The sequence below is a fragment of the Camellia sinensis genome, chromosome 4 (assembly GCF_055761805.1).
Source record: "Camellia sinensis isolate YWXY chromosome 4, ASM5576180v1, whole genome shotgun sequence".
In the NCBI taxonomy this organism is placed as follows: Eukaryota; Viridiplantae; Streptophyta; class Magnoliopsida; order Ericales; family Theaceae; genus Camellia; species Camellia sinensis.
In genome coordinates, this window is record NC_138964.1 from 138,109,879 (window position 1) to 138,125,575 (window position 15,697).

A 15,697-nucleotide genomic window follows, 5' to 3' on the forward strand; every position below is an offset into this window, starting at 1 on the left:
TCGAAACAAGAAAGAGGCGGTTCAACGTCTAAGTCAGTAAGTTCGTGGGTACCCGGAGTCCTAGATTGGTTTGTGATGCAAAACAAACCTAGGGAACTGCCTTCCCAAAGGAATTTTGGAAATCAAAGTAGGATGGTTAAGCTTCCTCTGGTGACCCCCAATAACTGGGTATTGCTGAAACACCCAAGAACGAGGGAACCAGATATGGTCCCCGTTATTTCCAGATCACAAAGGAGAAAAATTGAGCGTAGGTACACCCAATACCAGAGAGACCTGAAAGAAAGTGGAGAAAGTTCTTCGATGATCCATATAGGAGAAAAGAAGAAGTCAGACTATAATTCAAAGCCAGTTACACAAAACAAGGTGGACCGCAGTAGAGAACAGTTGGCCAAGGTTCATTCTGAACTAAAAGCCAGAGAGAAGGAAAGTCTAGCAGGGATGGAAAAAGCTCTGATGGAAAGTGGTAGCGAAACGGAAGAAGATAGTGGCGTTAGCCAGAAGAAAGAAATGGTGGAAGAAGAAATGTTCGAAGCCTTCATGGCTGAGCAAACATTTCTGGTTGGAAAGCCAGCTGAGGAAAATCATTCGAGGGGACCCGTTAGCAACGAAACACCAGAATGCATCATGCAGGATGTTTCTGAAGAAATTGACCAAGGTGACCAAGAGGGAAAACAGGTACAGCCAGCCATCTAGTTTGGCTCGTTTCCCCCGGTATCAGTAAACATGGTACACATACTACCACAGGAATTCCAAGCTGGAGATGAGAATCAAGAGGGGCAGGAAGCTGATCCAATTCCGGTCTCTAGTGAAGATTCACAAGCGAGTATGGTGCAAGATAATTTCGAAATGGTTACCCCGATAGAAGCTGAATATGAGAGCGAGGAAGTGGTAAGCATTAACCTCTCGTATCCATTTGAATATCCCTCGAATTCCATGACGCAGCATGTTAAGCCTTTGTACATTAAGGCCTTATTCGATGGGGTTCAGTTAAACCGAGTCTTGGTGGATAATGGAGCGGCGGTGAACTTATTACCAAAATCTTCCTTGAAGAAATTAGGGAAGAGGAATCCCAGGTTGATCCCAACCAGTACAACCATCGCTGGTTTTGCTGGAGACAAGCAGATGGCCCAGGGAATTCTACCCATCAACTTCAGTGTGGGAACCAAGGACTGCATGACGGCGTTTTTCGTCATCGATAGCAATGCGAAGTACAATGCCTTGCTTGGTAGAGATTGGATCCACACTAATAAATGCGTGTCTTCCTCTCTGCATCAAAAAATGATAATAGCTCTAGGCAATGGGAGGACGGAGGAAATTAATGCAGATCCTCAACCTTTCGTAGCCTGCGCTGATTTCGCAGAAGCCAAGTTGTATATTGACGGTGTGGCACCGCTCAGTATACTGATGGAATTCGATGGTTCAGCCGAAGAAACGGCTGATAAGGAAGTAGCACGCCTGAAGCATTTAGTCCAGGAGAGTGCTGGCGAAGAATTGGAGGTTAAAGATGACAATTATGCCTGGTTATAGGCAGCAAGATGAAGCACCAGAAGCCAGGCCTTTGGCTTTAATCAAATTTTCAATATTGGATATAAAGTCAATAGTCCAGAAAGCTCGAGAGCAGGAGAAAGAGGTCATGATGATTGGTTGCAAGCGGGAGCAGCAACAAGCCAGAGTTTTAACTCTTGATAAATACTGTGCATTGGACATAGAAACAAAGGTCCAAGAGATACAGGAAGAAGAATCCTTTTGGACAGATTTTGTCCATGAGGAGGAAAATAAAGAGGAGGAATCAAAGAGCCTGGAAGCGAAACACAGCAAGGAGATTCCTGCGGAGTCAGAGAAGATCAAAGAAGGGGTTCCAATAGGTACTCAGATACAAGACCCTTTAGAAGAAATAAATTTGGGAGAAGATTCTGTACAACAACCCATTTATATAAGTGCTTGGTTGAGTTCTCCCGATAAGGACCAGTTGTTGGTTATTCTAAGAAGATATAAAGATTGTTTTGCATGGTCATACAATGAACTACCAGGATTGGATAGGTCATTAGTGGAACATAGGCTTCCCATGAAGCCTAACTTCAAGCCATACAAACAAAAACCAAGAAGAATGGGTTCAGAGGTGATCCAGAAAGTCAAGGAAGAAATTCTTAGACTACTCAAGGCAGGCTTTATCAGAACAGCCAGGTATGTTGAGTGGCTATCTAATATCGTACCTGTAGTCAAGAAAAATGGCAAAATGAGAGTATGCATTGATTTTAGAAACTTAAATCTGGCAACTCCAAAAGATGAATATCCTATGCCTATAGTAGATTTGTTGGTAGATAGCTCAGCAGGACATCACATTTTATCAATGATGGATGGACACTCATGCTATAACCAAATCTGCATTGCGGAGGAAGATGTTCACAAGACAGCATTTAGGTGCCCTGGGAATATTGGGACCTTCGAATGGGTTAAAATGCCGTTTGGCCTGAAGAATGCTGGGGCCACATATCAGAGGGCTATGAACACTATCTTTCATGACCTTATTGGTGGGTATTTGGAATGTTATATTGATGACATTGTGGTCAAATCCCAATCCATGGAGGAACATTTGGCTCACTTAGAAGCAGCCTTTGAAAGAATGAGAAAGTTCAAATTGAAGCTTAATCCTCTTAAGTGTGCTTTTGGCGTATCATCTGGAAACTTCTTGGGCTATGTAGTACACAAGAAAGGAATACAGATCGACCAGAATAAAGCCAAAGCCATCATTGAAGCCAGACCTCCATCAAGTAAGAAAGAATTACAAAAGTTCCTTGGTCAGGTTAATTTTCTTCGAAGATTCATTTCTAACACTGCAGGGAAAACTAAAATTTTTTCTTCTTTATTAAGGTTGAAAGATGAAGAGGAATTTGTGTGGACAACGGAGCATCAAAGTGCTTTCGATGGAATCAAAGCCTACTTGGCCAACCCTCCGGTACTGATGCCACCAAATGGCGTTAAGTCTTTGAAGTTGTACATAGCCGCAGCAGAAGATTCATTGGGAGCTGTTTTGGCCCAAGACAATGAGGAAGGCAAAGAGCAAGTTGTGTATTACCTTAGTAGGTTTTTAAATTCTTGCGAATGTAAATATTCAGCTGTAGAAAAGCTTTGCTTTGCATTGTATTTTGCTGTAATGAAATTAAGGTATTACCTTTTGCCTACAACTGTCTTGGTAATTGCAACCACAGATTTGGTTAAATACATGTTATCTAGACCTATGTTGAGGGGAAGAATTGGTAAATGGGTATTAGCCTTGTCAGAATTTCACTTAGAATATGTGCCCCAAAGGGCAGTAAAAGGACAAGTTTTAGCCAATTTTTTGGCAGACCATCCATCTCAAACAGAGGGTCAAGAAATAATGGAACTCAGTATGGCTAGTGTCGAACCATGGCAAATGTGGTTCGATGGATCGAAAGCCAATGGCCTAATTGGAATTGGTATAGTAATCAAGTCACCACAAGGAATTGAAACCACACATGGTTTCAGAATAGATGGAACTGCTTGTTCTAATAATCAAGCTGAATATGAAGCTTTGATAGTAGGATTGGAAATTCTTATTGGATTACAAGTACATGCAGTTGACGTATTTGGAGATTCCCAATTGGTCGTTAACCAAGTAAAAGGGATTTTCAAGTGTCAAAGTATAAGTATGCTGCCTTATTATGTCATCGCATTACATTTGCTCTCTCAATTTGAAATAGTAAATGTAACTTATGTCTCGAGATTCTTGAATAATAGAGCTAACGATGTGGCGCAGAAAGCTTCGAATTTCAAGAGTAAAGATGGTACCCATTGGGATGTAAGCCAAACGACATACCAAAAACCTATACCTCCCTTGAGTGAGAGGAACATGGTCCTGGAAATCAACTATAATGATCTGCAGGAACAGGATTGGAGACATCCAATAATACAATACTTGGCTGGCCCATCCTCGAAAGCCAGCAGAAGAGTTAAATTGCAATCTATGCAATATATCATATACAACAATGATCTCTACAAGAGAGGGGGAGATGGTCTATTGTTAGAATGTTTAGGGCCAAAAGAAACATTAATAGCTATGGTTGAAGTTCACGAAGGTATCTATGGTGCACATCAGCCTGGTGTAAAAATGAGATGGCTGCTTCGAAGACATTCCTATTATTGGCCGACTATCCTTAAAGATTGCATAGAATATGCAAAGGGCTGCCAGGCATGTCAAAAGCATGGTACAATAAGGCATGCGCCCATAACTGATCTACATGCAGTAGTAAAGCCTTGGCCATTTAGAGGATGGGCCATGGATATGATGGGGAAAATACACCCTCCCTCTTCGAAGCATCATTGTTTTATTTTGGTGGCTACTGATTATTTCACCAAATGGGTCGAAGCCAAACCATATAAAGCTGTAGATCAGACGGAGGTTATTGGGTTCATTAAAGATTTGATTCATAGATTTGGCATCCCACAAACGATAACGATCGATAATGGGACTATTTTTGATGGGAAAATGGTGAAGTCCTTTGTGGCTAAGTTCGGGATTAGCCTTGTGAATTCCACTCCATACTACGCACAAGCCAATGGTCAAGCTGAGTCATCCAACAAATCCTTAAAAAAGGGAATACAAAAAGTTGTGGAAGATAATCCGAGAGATTGGCATAACTTATTGTTAGATGTATTGTGGGCTTATAGAACTTCCCCAAGGTCAAGTACAGGAGTCACTTCTTATGCCTTAGTTTATGGGCATGACGTAGTGTTACCAGTGGAGATTAATGTTAAATCCTTAAGGGTAAGATGTCAAGACCAGTTGGATCCTGAGCAGTACTATCAAAGTATGTGCTTGGAATTAGAAGATATAGATGAAGCTAGAATTTTGACATTAAATAGTATTCTCTTTCAGAAGAAGAAAGCAGCCAAAAATTATAACAAGAAAGTCAAACACATTGGCTTTGATGAAGGTGATTTGGTGTGGAAAACAATACTCCCAATAGGGATTAGAAGCCATAAATTTGGCAAATGGTCACCTAACTGGGAAGGACCATATCAAATTCATAGAGTTTTGCCTTTTGGGACATACCATTTGAAAGATCTGAGTGGTTATGTGCATCCCAAAAAGATTAATGGCAGATATTTAAAACCTTATTTTCCAACTATTTGGGAAACACAGGGAACAAAATAAACAGAGAGCACAAGAACATAAACAAGGAAATACTTTATAAAGAGTCGAGTACATTGTGCCACAAGTTGGCCCAAAAATCATTACAATGTTTTAGCTGTTTTTGTACAACAGATTTCCTATTTGTAAATGATGCAAACAGTTGAATAGCTGCAGTCATATCTTTCTTTTGATCAGCCAGTTCTTGATTGGTGATTTGCAGTTTGAGGTCAGTTCGGAGCAAGGCTTGATTCACTGCAGAAAGCTCCTCTTCGAGTTGAGCCTTCCTCTCCAGCAATTGAGTTCGGAAATGAGAGGCAGAGGAGTGTTGTTCCTTAAGCGTTGATACTTCAGTATGCACTTGAGAAACAAAACTTTGATCTCTGACCAATTTCTCATCTGCGGCCTTGGCAGCATGACAGATGCTGACGTAAAAATCAATGGTAGCTGCTGCCTGGGATAGGTGGTTAGAGACATCCATACCAGACTGCTCAGCAAGTTTGCAGCATTGAAGAAACCCGTTTTTTATTATAGGCCTTTGTAGAGCCTCGAAGGGAATCCTCGAAAAAGAAAGTAGCAGGTCTAGACCGGTGTCCAAGTCTATCGAAGGCACAGAAGGTTGGCTGCTAGAGGAAGGAGAACTCTCAAAGATTTCCAGCAAAGAATCAATTAAAACTAATGGCTCAGTCTCCTCATCGAAAGTTGGAGAAGTAAAAGTGATGTCAAAAAGACTAGCTAATCTTGCTTCAAAAATATCAATCTCATCAGTAGACATGAGGGGAGCAGAAAGAGTTGCCTTGGGAGACACAGAAGATTGCATAGCAACAGGAGAAATGGGTGGAGTATCTTTGATGGTCTCCATGGTCCTGGTCACCAATGAATCAAGAGAAGGAGGGCTGGAGCTAGGTAAAGATGGTGAGTCACGGATTGGAGAGCTGTCAACACTCATCAAAGACAAGGTAGCACTTGGAGCCTCCTTGGAAGGGGAGAGAGGAGCAAGACTCAGTAAAGAAGTAGATTGAGGAAAGTCAAGAGTCAAGTAAGAAAGATAGGGAGCCAAACCAAGAGGAAAAGGTACAGGAATGCTTGGCCTCAGGAAAAGGGTAGAAAATTTAAAGCCCAAAAATGGAAGTATGGTCTGAGTAGTCCCTGTATCCTGCGTCTGATTTGCCTCGAATGAAACTGAGAGAGGTTCTATCGGGAAGATGAGCTCAGAAGTTACTGCTGCATGAGGAAGAAATGTAAGGCAATGTCAAATCTTGATACCAAGGGCTAACAGAGGGAAAAATCGCAAAAAACATAAAATTACCTGCTCCAGAAGTATCGGCGATAATGGGGGAACTGTGAAAGGTGTAAGCTCTGGCAGTCTGTTGTCTTCTTACAGTTTCCCTTTGTAGTGTGTCAGCAGCAGCAGGTGCATCTCTCATAAATTGTTGATGCCGCCTCTTCTTAGCTCTTTCAAAGACAATCATGGCTTTAGGGTGTTCTTGCTCTATTGTCTTGATGACTGCTTTTTCGGTGGTATCTTCGACTGAGATAGGAACAGGAGCAGACACCTTTTTTCTCTTCTCTATGGCCTTGGCGATTGTCTCAGAATCAGAGTCTTCGACCATATCAGAAGGAGAAACAGTCATTTTTCTTTTCCTTTTTCTCTGTATTGGTAGGGTCTGTTTTTTCTCAATTTCTTTCTCAACTTTTCCCTCAAGTTCTTCAAGCTGCGATCTAGATTCCAGAGAAATGAATTCATCTTCTGACTCTCTGGCAGTTACCGAGTCGGATGAAAAGACGATCGCCTTCTTCTTTCTTTTTAAAAGTAACTCTTCCTCTTCATCTGATCCTTCCTTTTCTTCCCCTTGAACATTGGATGTTCCTTTCTCAAGTTCAAAAAGACTCCTTTTCTTTTGTGATGGGCCACATCCACAAAAGAAGAATTAAAGATAAGACAAAATGCATTATGAAAGACGAAAGGAGAAGAGACAAGAGTATACCTTTCTTCGAGGCAGCCCGAGTGACTCTGGGAGGCATTGAAGCAGCAGGAGCAGCATGTGCCAATTCTGAAACAGTGGAAGAAGTAACCTCCCCGGTTCCTTTGGGCTTGGTCACATCTAACACTGTTAGTAGGCTTAAAGGTGGAATGGCCAGATAAATCTCCATGTTAGTTACCCACCAGTTTTGGTACCTCTTCAACACGGTACCTTGGGGAATGAAAGGAGTGTATTCAAAGTTGGCCAAGTCATCTACAAATTTCAAAGTTGCTTCTTCTAGCCTGGTTTTCCGGACCTTCAAGTCCCTTCTGGTGAGGCTGAGATTTGTGTTGCTACAAAGGGGTATTGGGACTCCTTGTGAAAGGCCAAATTGTCTAGCAAACTGGGCTGGACAGTAAGGTTCAGCAATACATTTATATGCCTTCGGGTTTAAAGTCCCGATAAATAGCTCTCTGGGAATTAGAATGGAAGCCCATATATCCTTGTGAGCAAGCAAAGTACAAGACTGGTCACTCAGAAAATTCCTCAACCAAGATGGACCAATGGAAGGTTCGAAGGGACAAAAGCGGTAAGCAGGAAGGGAGGCTGGAAGCTGATGAAAGAAAGAGAAGTAAAAAGCAAAGGTAGAAGGGTAAAGTGAAGCATTGGCTATCTTTATGCCATGAGTAAGAGGGTTTGGCTCGGAAAATTTAAGGCATTTGGATTGTAATTCAGTAAAATAGGCGAAAAGCCAAAACTGAAGGATCCAGAATGGTCCCCCTTGATTAGCATCGAAGGGTTTCTCACAAAAAAGGGAGCAGACTCTATATACATGCCCTAGAACATGTGGGGCTAAGGCCACCTTTTTCTGTAAAACAAAGGCTTTGGCAAGAGGGGCAAATTCAGGCATAATTCTCTGAGAAGAAGTGCAAAAAAGGAATTTGCAAAGCCAATACAATAAGAATGAAAAAAATTCCCTATCAGTCACAGGGCCCTGTCTTTTATTCTCAGCCCTAGCAAAATCACTATAAGATGAGTTAAGGGAGGGGAGAGAGAAGGGGACCGCTAAATCAGGATAATCTGGTTCAAAAGGGGTGCCAATAGGAGATAGTCCCAGTAAATGGCAAATATCAAGAACAGTAGGGGCCATCATCCCACATCTAAATTGGAAAAAGTTAAAAACTGGATTCCAAAAACATTTAGCAGCGGGAACAAGGAAAGGGTCTTCTGAAATAGTTACCCTAGACAGTCTGAGAGCATCGAGAAGGCAGAGTTCTTGAAGGTCCAGGGTCCTAGCAGGAATAACCCGATCATACCACTCTTGCCACTCTGGTCTCACCGTGGGCCAGCATCGGTGGGGGCGATTCATCCTCCAGTTCCTACAGTCAAGACCACCTTCATAGAGAAGACATTGGTTTTCCAATCGAGGGTACAGGGCTGGAAGCTCAGTGAGGACTTCCTTGAATATGGGGCCGAGCACATAGTCTGACTGCACATGGCGACGAGGGACAAAGATGCGTCCATCAATAGCGCTCTTCTCCACAGCCTTGTACTTTTCGCATTCCGCGTCAATAATTCTCTTCAGGGCCACAGATGGGCTCATACGCTCTACGACTGATACCGAAGGAGAAGCCATTGACGGTATGTTTTTCTTCGGGAAAGGAAGTAAAGAAAAGCCGACGATTGATAATCAAAGGGGTTGTGCGATTAGAAGAGCAGGTGATTTCAGAACACGAAACAAAAGGGTTTTTAAAGCTCTCGTATTTGAAAATATATCACATGAGCTGTTAAGTATTAAAAGTACGAGTACAAAAGCTTCCTTCAACATTGATGCTTTTGGAGGGAAAAAACAAAGCCCGGTTGTTAAGGCTAGCTTCGAAGTAAGATATTTTGCTTCGAAGCCGAGTCAAACGGCTTCGAAAACAGAGAAGCCAGCTTCGAAATGGGTTGCCCTACCCAAGAAATAAAAATACTCGAGTATTTATTTTGAAAAGGGGCTACAAACCTGTTTCTTGAAGGTAATGTCCTTCGAAGCAAAACTTGAGTGTCTTTAAGGATGAGATTTGGTGTTCGAAACATCAAAAGCAATAATGACAATGACTAGGTGTTGTCTATGGTTAAAACAGGTTTTGAATATAAGATTGTTAAATTCGAAGCACTGTTTCCAATTGAAAATCAGCCAAAACTCAAATTCCACAAATTGGAAAGGTTACAATTGGCTCATTTAGTGTTTTATTTAAAACAATTAAGTCCAAATTTAAAGGATGAAATTGTTCGAAGTTCGAAGCTCTGAGTTGACTTTTAAAACACAAGTAAAAAATAAATAAATAAATAAATACAAGTGAAGACAGAGTCAAACGGAGACAAATTTTGTTTATATTAAGATCAGAGTGATTACATCAGCTGACCCTATCTCGGTATGAACTCGAGCTCATAAAAATAAGGAATGGAATAAATAACAAGATCATGAAATTTGGTCCAACAATGATCAATGAACTTTTGTTCTTTCCTTATTCTATCTTCTAAATTTTCTACCATCGGCTGCATAAGTTGATGTGCTCTCACTTCGTAGTAGAGCTCTTCAGCCTTTATTTTGAAGGCCACTTCTCTTAACCCTTGTTCCAATTCATCAATATCTAAATCATCCCAATAGGCAGAGTCTTTATTCTTGAAATCATTGAATTCTTCCATAAGGTTCTCTGCTTCGTATTGAGTATGAATTCGAAGGGACGAAAGCTGGTCTAACGATTGTGTAGTAGCCATAGAATTGCGATACCAGTGAAGGAGTAATAGAAGTTGGTCTAGAAACATGTGAAGTTCTGCCTGAGCAAGGGGATTAAGGACATTACCCCTAGTCAGAATATCACAAGCCCATTGAAGGTTTGTGAGAGGGACTTCATCCTCGAGTACATTGAAAGGCAAGTGAGAAAAGGCTGCAAGCAGGAGTAGAGCCTGTTTCCGCTCAGCTGAGGTAGGAGGAGGTGAAGGTTTATAAGGAGGAAAGACTTTCTCCATGGATAGAGCAATCTTTAGTTTCTCTGTCCAGGAAAGAATTGGTGGGGGAGAAGGTGTGCATATTTCAACTTCGGGGGATGAAGAAGAAGATGTGGACGCTTCTGTTTCCGGGGATGATACGGGGGCAGAAGGAACAAAGGCATTAATATAATCAAGCCAGTCAGAAGAACAGAACTTCACCTTCTGGGCTAAGAATGATGGGTTATACCCTTGGGCTTCTTCTGGACGTGGGGCAGTGTGCACTATCTTTGTAGGCATGGAAGATGTATACCATGCTACAAGAAGATTCTCCTCCAGACTACGCCGATGGTCAATGGGCACATAAGGATAAACAACTGAACTTCGAGCATAGGAGGGAAACTCTAAAGGGTCAGTGAACTCAACAAAATGGTGGTTGATTCGCTCCCTTAAATCAGGAGTCTCAGGTGCTGACCAGTTTGTCCAGTCAGAACTTCCAGAAGAGCCAGAAGAGGAAGCAGCTGCAGCTTTATCCCATACAGAAATTTGCGAAGAAGAGTTGCTCAAATCCATATTTGTAATTTTACGAATCAGAGGTTTGAGTGCAGATTGTTCGAACTGTAAAGGTAGGTCAGAAGGGAAAATTCTTATGTCTTTGATTTTAGCCTTCTGAATCAAAGGATTAAGAGCAATGTGTTCGTAATCCAAAGGTCGGTAATTTGCAAAGGCGTCCATGACCTGAATATAGAAAGGTGGGTAAAGGTGGCTAATAAATGCATGCTTTCGACGAGGAATGGCATCGACATATGACTCTTCGTATGCTTCATCATTGGAAGAAGGAATTAATTTGGCCATGAAATGTATCAGTCTGCTCGAATAATAAGACAGTGAAAATACTTAAGGATCAAGACGAAGAGTATTAATACAGATGGTGTGTGACAGTTGCATTTCTGGGAAGATGCAAAACCCATGCACGTTCTAAGACGTGGGAAAAGGGACTCTGATCCACTAATATCACCAAGTCTTGGGTATATTAGTGTGGGGGGTAATGTTGGCTACACATTTTGTACTAAGCCAGTGACAATCCGACGCGTGGCAAAGTGAGGGTAATATGGGGAGACCAGGTAGGTCTTCGATCCTGATCATACACGTGGCAATTAATATTGGTTGTTATAAGATCTGAGTAGTAGCAGATCAACAAAGAGACGTACAGTGACGTGGCTTCAACGGTTGCTCACATTTCAAATTCGAATATAAGGGGGAAGCCTAATTGTAAGTGAAGGCGTAGTGGAACTACTTATAAGGTAGCATGATCAGCAACTACGAAGGAGCGGTTCGACGGTTTGAAGTACAATTCGATGGTTATCTTCAGAGAGTATAAATAGCAGGAAGGACTTCAGAGAATGGACGGAGAAAAATCTAAAGAATCACTTTACATATTCCAGTGTTATTTCCTGTCCTTTATATTCCTGTATTTTTAGTTTCTGCGCTGCACTTCATTCGTAGGAGTAGTTGTCAAGTACATTGCCGCTGTAATTCTCTACGGAACTGAGATCATTGTAAGTTCTTTTTATACTAATGAAATACTCCAGTTTAGTTAATTGTTCTTATGTTCAGATTTTCTGAAGTTTAATTACTAGTAAGCCACCAGTAAAAGTCCTCTTTATTGAGGCCGAAAGAACCATAACACAATCGTCTGAAATAATTGTTTGGCAATTCTGTAAGGACTGATTGATCCTTGCTGGCACGCTCATAATTACGAAAGTAACCTTCGAAAGCCAAAAAAGCCAACAGTGTTAATATTATTCACACACCAATATAATATTGAATGATGAATATGTTTTCACTGTGTTTATTACTATTGTGACAATATGATGTTAAGGTTTACATCAATATTGCATCAACTTACACAACCACAAACCTCAACTTTCATTTTGAACACAAATATGATGTGAATATTCATACTAAAACATATGAATGTGAAGGTTTACGTGAATTCTGTAATATAAATAAAGATACTATGGTTTCAAAGTGTTAATTACTAATATGGAATGGTGATATTAAAGTGTATATAAAAATTGTTTTGCCCACAAATCACATTAAGCCAATGATTATGTGTACACAATTGAAAAGCATTTGACAACAATGTAAATGTTCACATTGATTTTTTAATCTTTAAAAATATGATTACATCAACATTACATTAACCACAAACCATCATTTTTTGTGTGTACACAAACATGAAGTGTACGTTTATGCACAATTAGATTATTGATGTGAATGTTAATATCACGAATAAAACATCAAATGAATTAATTCAGTCACATTAAGCCAATGGTTATGTGTACATAATTATATAATAATATAAACCAATATGAATATTAACATTGACTTTCTAATAGTAAATATTATGACAATATACCATTGTATCTTATTAAACACTATCAAAATAACTAATTATGGTTCTTTTGCTCAATGTATTCTAATATTTACAAAATCACAAAGGATGTGAATTTCATATTCATATTTTTCTTGCCGACATAAAATGTGTCTTTGGATGCCTTGTACATCTCTAGCACGCATATGATAATATCATTGAACTTCATGCATTTGTCGAGGTCAACTTTACTGATCCTCAACACATTAAACAACTGCCAAAATGGCGTTTCCTTCAAACAATTCAACTGAGGATCCAAGAACTTGGTGCTTATCATCAGTTTCACTAACCCAATGATGTTAGATTGGTAGTTGACCTTTTTCATGTTCACTTTTCGGGGGAGTTAGCTATTTATTCAAGTTTGTCTTTAACGTGAAACTTTCTCTTTTTATTTTGCCATGAAATCTATGAGCAACCATCTGTTTGTTCAATTAGAAACATATTTACTATTAATGGTCAAATGATAACAAGTACAAACTATATGTGTTGTGAATAGTAAAATAATGTGACTATGGTTACATTGAGCAAAAGCAAGATGTGAATATTCACGCTAACACAATACAATATAGGATAAAACAATAAAAGTCAAATACATAGTGTGAACATTTACATTAATCATATATCATGTCATTAGTTAATATGTTTGAAAAATGAACAAAATTTTAGGAGTTCAAATCATTTGATCATAATCAACAACACCAACAAGGACAACAATAAAAAAAGATGAGGAAAATAACAGATGAAATATGGAATAATAACATATTACAACTATTAAACTAACACGATGTATACATGATGTTAATGTTCACATCATTATATTATATATTTGATTGTAAATGTTCACAGTCAAATATATAATGTGAATATTCACATGGATCGTATTTCATGTCACTTTTTTTTTTTATTTTTTATGAAAAATAATCAAAAATTACAAATTCAAATTATTTAGTCACCATTAACAATCAACAACATCAATAAGGCCAACATTCACAAAAGGGGGAAAAATAACTACAATATTACAAAATAATATCACATTACAACCAATCAACAAGAATGATGGCCACATGATGTAAATGTTCACATAAGTTCATTACAATCAAATGTAAAAGAGAAAGATCACAGTCAAATATATAATGTGAATATTCACATGGACCGTATTTCATGTCACTTTTTTTTTTTTATGAAAAATAATAAAAAATTAAGGATTCAAATTATTTGATCACCATCAACAATCAACAACATCAATAAAGCCAACATTCACAAAAGGGGAAAAAATAACTACAATATTACAAAATAATAGCACATTACAACCACTCAACAAGAATGATGGCCACATGATGTAAATGTTCACATAAGTTTATTACAATTAAATGTAATAGGGAAACACAACAACGATAATATCAAATAAGTGTTTTGGAATTCACATTGAACCAAAAAGACGGGGAAGGATAGTGTGAATATTCAGATGGACCGTATTTTATGCCACTTTCAGCATCAATAAGGCCAACATTAACAAAAGGGGAAAAAAATAACTACAATATTACGAAACAATAGCACATTACAAGCAATCAACAAGAATGATGGCCACATGATGTAAATGTTCAAATTAGTTCATTATAATCAAACATAAAGAGGAAACACAACAACGATAATATCAAATAGTTGTTTTGGAATTCACATTGAACCAAAAAAAGGGGAGAAGAGTAGTGTGAATATTTACATGGACCGTATTCCATGCCACCATTAACAATCAAGAACACCAACAAGGCCAACATTCATAAAAAGGGAAAAAATAACTATAATATTACAAAATAATATCATATTACAACCAATTGACAAGAATGATTACCACGTGATATAAATGTTCACATCAGTTCATTATAATCAAACGTAAAAAGAAGAACACAACAACGACATTTGTCAAATAGCTATTTTGGAATTTAGATTGAACCAAAAAGAAGGGAGAATAATGGGTGCTTACATTTGTTCCTGTCACGACCCAAACTCGTCCCATGGGTTTAGCACCGTAACCGGCCAGTAATCCGAGATTACCGAAGTCCTGTTTAATAGTAAGACAGTAATACAGAGTACAGGGGCATGGCGGAAGCCAAAACAGTAAATAAACAATATCCAATGAGCTGTGACAGTCTGTATGCAAAAAGATTTTTCATACGTATATACATGAACAATACAGAATAGTATGTGCAACATTTACAGTCGATCAGAACAGGGACCTAATCCCTGTTAAACAGTACAGTACAGTGCTATCAGTCTAAACAGTTATTACAAAACAGATACAGAGACAGACGGGGGAAATTAAAACACCCCTAAGCCATAGCTTGACAGGCTCGGAACCTCGCAGTGAGGCACAGTGGTTGGCTTGACAAAAAGGGAGTCTAACCCACGCTCCTAGCTCCGGTCTGGTGCCTATACACCTACATATATATATATAAACAGTGAGTTAAAACCCAGTGAATAACGTAATGGGTAAAGAGGTTAAGAATGAATGTCCTTACAGTATTGAAAACAATCATTTCAATCAGTATATCAGTTATTAAGTCATTACAGTCATATGTGGTACATCCATTAGCATAGCAGTACAGTAAACAGTAGGTCTTAAGAGACCGAACAGTCAATGATGGCCATCATATCAGTAAACAGTAGTGGTTCCAACGTGGGAACTGATAGAGATCTCTGTAACAGTAGCAGTAATAGTAACAGTAACAGTAGTTGCTAAGGATGCCACAATACAGTTCACAATTAGGACATCATTCATTCAGTAACAGTATCATTTCAGAAAATAGTACTGTTCAATTGTTCAGAAGGTAATCATATTTGAACATATCTTTACACAGTTGTTACTCACAGAGTTTTGGGCTACAGAGCTAGAGCGCGTCCTCAGATGCCAACCCTACACAGTTTACAGGATGAACACACACTAAGTTCACATACGGGAAACAAAGACTTAGTCCCTACGTAGACTCGGTGTGGTTCTACATCTATATCCTCATTAAGATGCCTTAAACTAGGCCTAAGAATGCCTAGGATGAAATGAGGATGCAAAGATGCACTTAAAAGCATTTTCAGAAAACAGGGGTCCTGCTCGAGCGTAGGTTACTCAGCTCGAGCGGACATACAGACAAAAGTTTCCGCTCGAGCGTAGACTTATCT